This window comes from Palaemon carinicauda, chromosome 28, assembly GCF_036898095.1.
Source record: "Palaemon carinicauda isolate YSFRI2023 chromosome 28, ASM3689809v2, whole genome shotgun sequence".
Classification (NCBI taxonomy): Eukaryota; Metazoa; Arthropoda; class Malacostraca; order Decapoda; family Palaemonidae; genus Palaemon; species Palaemon carinicauda.
The window spans coordinates 73,552,392-73,559,551 of record NC_090752.1 but is presented as its reverse complement, the minus strand read 5'-3'; the positions used below and the strand labels follow the sequence as shown (position 1 = coordinate 73,559,551).

General features: G+C 35.9%; 1 long non-coding RNA gene across 1 annotated transcript in view; it reads right to left on the bottom strand.

The window, feature by feature from the left end:
• LOC137622096 (uncharacterized) overlaps positions 1 to 6,756 on the bottom strand; it is a 123,609-nt gene extending 116,853 nt beyond the window's left edge. The window contains exon 1 of the long non-coding RNA XR_011040360.1: positions 6,633 to 6,756. This is a non-coding gene — a long non-coding RNA (uncharacterized lncRNA). The remainder of the gene's footprint in view (positions 1 to 6,632) is intronic.
• Between the last annotated feature and the right edge of the window lie 404 nt (positions 6,757 to 7,160).

The window sequence follows — 7,160 nt, the reverse complement described above, 5'->3', positions numbered from 1 at the left end:
TTTCCTGAGGCTAAACTAACTAGTTTAGCTTTTCGATCTCGTGAGATTAAAGCTCTGTTGATGGACCTTGATGCTTATGGAGGTGTAGACCCTAATGGTATTTTTCCTTTGTTTTTTATAAAGACAGCAGATTTCTTAGCTCCAAAGTTATCTGTTATTTTACGCAAGTTAGCAAGAAGAGGAGCTTTTAGCACTTGTTGGAGAATTGGTAATGTTACTCCTCTATGTAAATGTGTTTGTGGTAGCTCAAGTCCCACTGATTACCGCCCAATTTCCATAACTCCCATATTATCTAAAGTTTTTGAACGTCTTCTGGCAAAACGTCTTAATAGGTTTGCTGAGGGTAATCATCTATTCCCTAGTTTGCAATTTGGTTTTCGGAAAGGCCTTGGAGCATGTGATGCCCTTCTTACAATCTCCAATGCAGTACAGAAATCCCTTGATTGTGGTCGGGAAGTTCGTATGATTGGCCTTGATTTTAGTGCTGCCTTTGACCGTGTTAATCATGAGGCCCTTGTTTTCAAACTGAAACAGTTAGGAGTGGGTGGGTCGTTTCTTAGCATTATTATTGATTTTTTAAGTAGTAGATCTCAAAGAGTTGTTGTTGATGGGCACCATAGTGAGTATAGGAATGTGATATCCGGTGTTCCACAGGGTAGTGTTCTTGGCCCATTACTTTTCATACTATATACACATCACATGTGGTTTGGCCTAGAAAATAAGCTTGTTGCATATGCAGATGACGCTACTCTCTTTGCATCAATTCCATCCCCTGAATGTAGATCTGGGGTTGGTGAATCCCTTAATAGAGATTTAGCTAAAATTAGTGCATGGTGCAAATTATGGGGTATGAAGTTGAATCCTAACAAAACTCAAAGTATGATTGTAAGTAGGTCAAGGACGGTGGCTCCTCAACATCCGGATCTCAGTATTGATAATGTTTCTTTAAATTTGTATGACTCTTTCAAAATTTTAGGCGTGATTCTTGACAGCAAATTTACTTTTGAGAAACATATAAGGTCTGTGTCTTCTTCAATTGCACAAAAAATTGGCTTATTGAGAAAGTCTTTTAAGATATTCGGTGATCAATCTATTCTGAAGAAGTGTTTTAATTCTTTTATTCTACCTTGTTTTGAGTATTGTTCTCCTGTCTGGTCTTCAGCTGCTGATTCTCATCTTAATTTGTTGGACAGAAACTTACGGTCTATTAAATTTCTTATTCCTGATCTAGATATTAATCTTTGGCATCGTCGATCAATTAGTTCATTATGCATGTTGCATAAGATTTTTCATAACTCTGACCATCCTTTACATTCAGATCTCCCTGGACAATTCTATCCTGTTCGTAATACTAGGCAGGCAGTTAATTCTAATAGCCAGGCCTTCTCCATCATAAGACTCAATACTACGCAGTACTCTAGAATTTTTATTCCAGCTGTTACCAAGTTGTGGAATGATCTTCCTAATCGGGTTGTTGAATCAGTAGAACTTCAAAAGTTCAAAGTTGGAGCAAATGCTTTTTTGTTGACCAGGCGGACATGAGTCTTTTTTTTTCTTTTTTTTATAGTTTATATATGACATATTCGTTGTTGACGTTGTTAATAGTTTATATATGATATATCTCTTTTGACATTACTTTTTTTAGAATGATTTATTGTTAATTTGTTCTCTTCAGTTATTTATTTCCTTATTTCCTTTCCTCACTGGGCTATTTTTCCCTATTGGAGCCCCTGGGCTTATAGCATCTTGCTTTTCCAATTAGGGTTGTAGCTTGGATAGTAATAATAATAATAATAATAATACAAAGGCATGGAGTGAAGTTCAAACTATTTGCAGACGATACACAATTTCACTTCTACATACATGATATAGACGACACTACTGAAACTTTAAACCAAATTTTTGCCACTGTCAGGGAATAGATGACAATCCTCCAACTAAAATCAAATCAAAATAAAACCGAGTTAGAATGGTGGTTAGAAACAAAAACAGCCTAAGAAACTTGGGTGATAATCAAATAAACATATAACTCCGCCTCCATAAATAGTAAGTATCTGATTAAATTTATTTCAATGCCCAAATAAACAAAAAAAAATGTAGTGAAATCTGCACGCAATCGTGAGAAATATTGCTTTCATAAAGAAATACCTGGATGAAGATACTGTTAAGAAACTTGCGATACACTGTTATTATCAGGATTGACAACTGTAACTCCATCTACCACAACTTACCAAAAGTACAACTTAGGAAATCACAAAACATAATAAACAAAGGAACAAGACATATTTACGACGTCCCATCCCGAGAAAGGATCACTCCTACACTAATTGATTTACACCGACTGCCTATAAAACAAGAGATAAATTTTATCAGAACCGGGCGTCCTATGTGTCTAAGAGTTGCTACTTATTGTGCATTACAGTTAGTTTCAAAATATTAGAAGCTAGATGTATGTCCACTGTAGGCTCTAGGACATTTAAATATGCGGCCCCAAGACTATACGATAAGCTCCCAGTAGACTTCCAAAAGACTGAAGATATTAAGGCTTTCAAGAGGAAACTGAAGACTTTTTCTCCAAGTGCTCCGATGGTATGGATTTGACAATAAAGGCGCAGGGTTCCTGCCGTCTAGGACCAGAAAAAAAGTCCTTAAATTAGAGTAACCTCACCATTCTGGCGAGCTAAGGATGGGTTGTTTTGGAGAGCCGATAGGTCTAGCTCCTACTCATCAGCAGCTATTTGCCTGGTTCTATTCTCAGGGGAACTGGAATGATTTAAACACGTTCCACTGAAAAGTGGACTTTCGCCCTTTAAATTACGCGCCGCTAATGTGCAGCAAAGAAGTTAAACCGCTAAATGGCTATAAACCGAACAACTACGTATATAGTTAGCGCCAAAAAAAAAGAAAAGAAAAAAACCCTTAAATGATATGGGGGAGCATGGCATCCCCTTACACACACCTACCGCCACCCCACCTACCGCCACCCCACCCCCCACCCTCCAATCATAGCTCACATGAATACGAAGGCCATGTTATAATGACAACGTATCACAGCTTCAGCAAGGGCACACAAACTTATATCATCATGACCCCATGGATTAAATACCAGATATTCAAAAGCGGAAGATTACAAAGAAGTGACGAGGCCCGGGGGGGGGGGGTTATAAACTTCATAACCTCATCCCAAAACTGTATAGTAGACATTTCCGAAGAAATTTTCTGTAAGTATACATCTCTCTATCTATCTATCTTTATATCTATATATATATATATATACATATATATATATATATATATATATATATATATACATATTTATATATCTATATATATATATATATATATATATATATATATGTATGGAAAACATATAATAAATCCAATATATGCGAAAATAAATTTCTACCTTACATAAAGTTCGAAACCCTCAAATGAAAGGCAAGATAGCAATCATGCCATCAGTGGCCCTACATAAAGTTTAAATCTAGTGGTAACTGCATTTAAGGAGTTAGCTGACGAGACCAATGTCTTGCATATTAGTGAGTTTTACATACACATACATAATTATATAGACGTCATTCGCGTTAGACAATAGGCCTATTCATAAGAAGAAAATTTCAAAAGGAGCCCTCTTAAAGAATCATTTAATTAGTCCCATTTTTCCGTTATCCCACTCTAACACTATTCCCCTCTATGAAATTCTAAGGTAGCCTATGTAATTCTAAGAATAACTGGAGATTGAATCAAGAAATATATATCAGTCATTTCACAGTGCATTTAGAAAGACCTGCAAAATGTCGCTGAATCTAGAAGTTAAGTCACGGCGTTTGTGGGTAACTTTTTTACCTTTTATATTTTAAGCTTTTCATATCAGCGGTGAAGGTTAACGTCTTTATATATCAAAACCAAAGAACCTGAAATTAATCAAATGTTTTAGTTCCCAAGCTCTGTCGTTATTACAGTTTGCGTTGAGCTTGCTGAAGTTATGTGATAAAAAATAAGCAACGGAATCAATAAACTTCATAAAGGAAAAAAAACGCTTCTAAGCAAGTGAGCATGTACACTGAAAACTCACTTAAGAAACATGACAAATTATGAGATACCACAAGTAATACCAATAAGCGTCAACCGAAATGAAATGGATATCAAGAAGAAACCGTAGCATTAGCCTACTGAAACCGGTGAGCAAAACCCAGCAATCCATAGTTACATTTCATTACTAGCGGAGACACAGCATCAGCCTACTGAAACCGGTGAGCAAAACCCAGCATTCCATTGTTACATTTCATTACTAGCGGAGACACAGCATCAGCCTACTGAAACCGGTGAGCAAAACACAGCAATCCATTGTTACATTTCATTACTAGCGTAGACACAGCATCAGCCTACTGAAACCGGTGAGCAAAACCCAGCAATCCATTGTTACATTTCATTACTAGCGGAGACACAGCATCAGCCTACTGAAACCGGTGAACAAAACCCAGCAATCCATAGTTACATTTCATTACTAGCTGAGACACAGCATCAGCCTACTGAAACCAGTGAACAAAACCCAGCAATCCATTGTTACATTATATTACTAGCTAAGACAAAAAAAAATAAGAAAAATATAAAACTATACTACAAGCCGAAGTGCCCAAACAGGGAAAGGAAATATAAAAGTAACGAAGAAATAATTTAAAAACAACTATGTTGAATACAAAACTTGTACAGGTATACCATAAAACGAGACTTGTGTCAACCTGCTCAAGATTAAATCATGCATTTGCATGTGTTTGAACTTTCAAAGTTCCACCAATTCAACCCCCATATAAGGAAGATCATTCCACAATTCCCCCAGTGCTTGAATGAAACTGTGCAGTATTGACACTCGCACGAGTTTTATAACCGCAATGCCACGCAATGCTTCTTGTCAGTTATTAAAGTCTTCAAGAGGAGAGAATATTTTAAACTTTAATAAAATGACGCATGCATGTTCAAAAAATGTTATTCCACGTTCTTGACACTTGCATGGACCAAACATGAGCATTGTGGAACCTCTGTACGAACACTGTACTCGTGAGTGTCAACGTGGCTTAAGGATAATGAAGGAGGGACTGTTGAAATTAACTGCATACCTAGTACACCACACTGGATGATACTATTCTGGACAGATTACTTGACACTACTCGATGCAGATAACCTGTTTTTCCAGTGAAAACTACGTTTAACAGAGCTGTAATATGTTCAAGATAATTCAACGTCATTTATGCAAAAGACATATTCCGATGGATAAGGCATTACTTAACGTCATTTACTGACCGCCTTTATGGGAAACGGGGCTGATCATAGCACATCTCCCAACTAGAAAACAGCAGCCGAACTGACTTGCATAAAGTAACTTGCATTACATGAAGTGTGCATTAATTTAAAAATTTACTACACCAAGCAAAATAATTTAATTGTATACAAACGCCAAACATTATTTCCTCTCATCTCGTTACTTATTGAAAATTAAAAATGAACGAGGCCTCAAAAGTTGTGTATAAATCATAGTAAGTATACAGAATCACGACACTAAGAAGATGGAAATAATATTAATGTAATTGTTATTAGTTTTATAAAAAAAAGAAAAAAAAACAGAAAACGGCCACGGCCAAATATAACGAAGCTTCTACTAAGAGAACATATTCATAGTATGCAGTAAGTATGTATGTATGTATCTATAATTACATATATACATATACGCGCGCACACGCACACACACACACACACACACATATATATATATATATATATATATACGTTCATATCCACATACATATACCTATACATATACCTATATATATATATATATATATATGTACGTATATATATATATATATATATATGTACGTATATATATATATATATATATATATATATATACACCACGATAACGCAATCCTAATAACTGTTAACGAACAATATTTAAAATGTTACGCGGCAACTTAGAATATGTAAACCTAAAAAATCTAAAATGACTATACCTAATGACTAACTTATTCAAAAAAGGGGGGTTACCGACTGACACCTAAAGCTCAGATAGCGAAAATAACTAACTGATAGGGGGGTCAGTGCAATGAATTTCCTATTTTAAACAAATTAATCCTTAATTGGTGAAGATAATGATCAAGACGTCTTCAAAAACCCAGTGGAGTCATCTCTGCCGTTTAATTCGACAATTTTATTCTAACCTGTCAACGGCTTAGGGTAGTTAAAGGTTTCTTAACCTCTCCCACAACACATGTAAACTTTATTAGACCTAATGTCTAACAAAGTTACATAACGCCATCTAGCAAAAACCTACTGTCAATAAGCTAGGCCGAATATTCAACTAAACAAATTACATACGACTATCACGGCCTAGGCCTAGGTATTCAGTTTAACCTAATAATTCCAGTAACTCATAAACATAGGTAAATATGGTATATATATGCATATGCAAGGTGGGTTACATAAGAACAACGGTTATAGCAAATGTTAGCAAGTCAGCCAGAAAATTCCCCAACGTACCTTAACAATCATTTTCAAAGTTCAAGAAGCTAATGCTTCAAGCTAACCTGTACCTTTTGGTTGACCGAGCTGACTACTTTGCTAGTCAAAATACTTACTTGTACTGTAGACGCCGATCACCCCGTTGATACGATACAGTACAATCTTGACGTAACACAATTCGTTGAACAGATTAATTTAACCAATAACAGATTTACACACTGATATAAGTGGAAACCGCAAAGTACTCCAAGACTGATAAACGATTGCTGAGAAACGCGGACTGGTACCTTGTCGGATGCCGCCTACCGGTCGTCTGCTGAAGGTGTTGTCATGTCATTATCTCTTATACCAAAACAGACGATTCCAACGGTTGTTCGATGGCCGTACACCACAAATTCAATTGGTCTGTTTCGCAATTGTAGGTAATTGTAATGTTTATTTAGCAACAATTTCTATTAAATATAGTAATCATTTTGATATATTTACGTTTTCCAATTTAGTTGCGTATTAGGGTTATTCTTACAAATAATTATCCGCCCTATCTTTTGAACCCCGGACAAATGAGTGTAGAGCGTCTTCCAGCATTATAATGTTATTTATTGTAGCGTATAATATCGGTATCCATGCTTTCTGAAGTTTTGTGA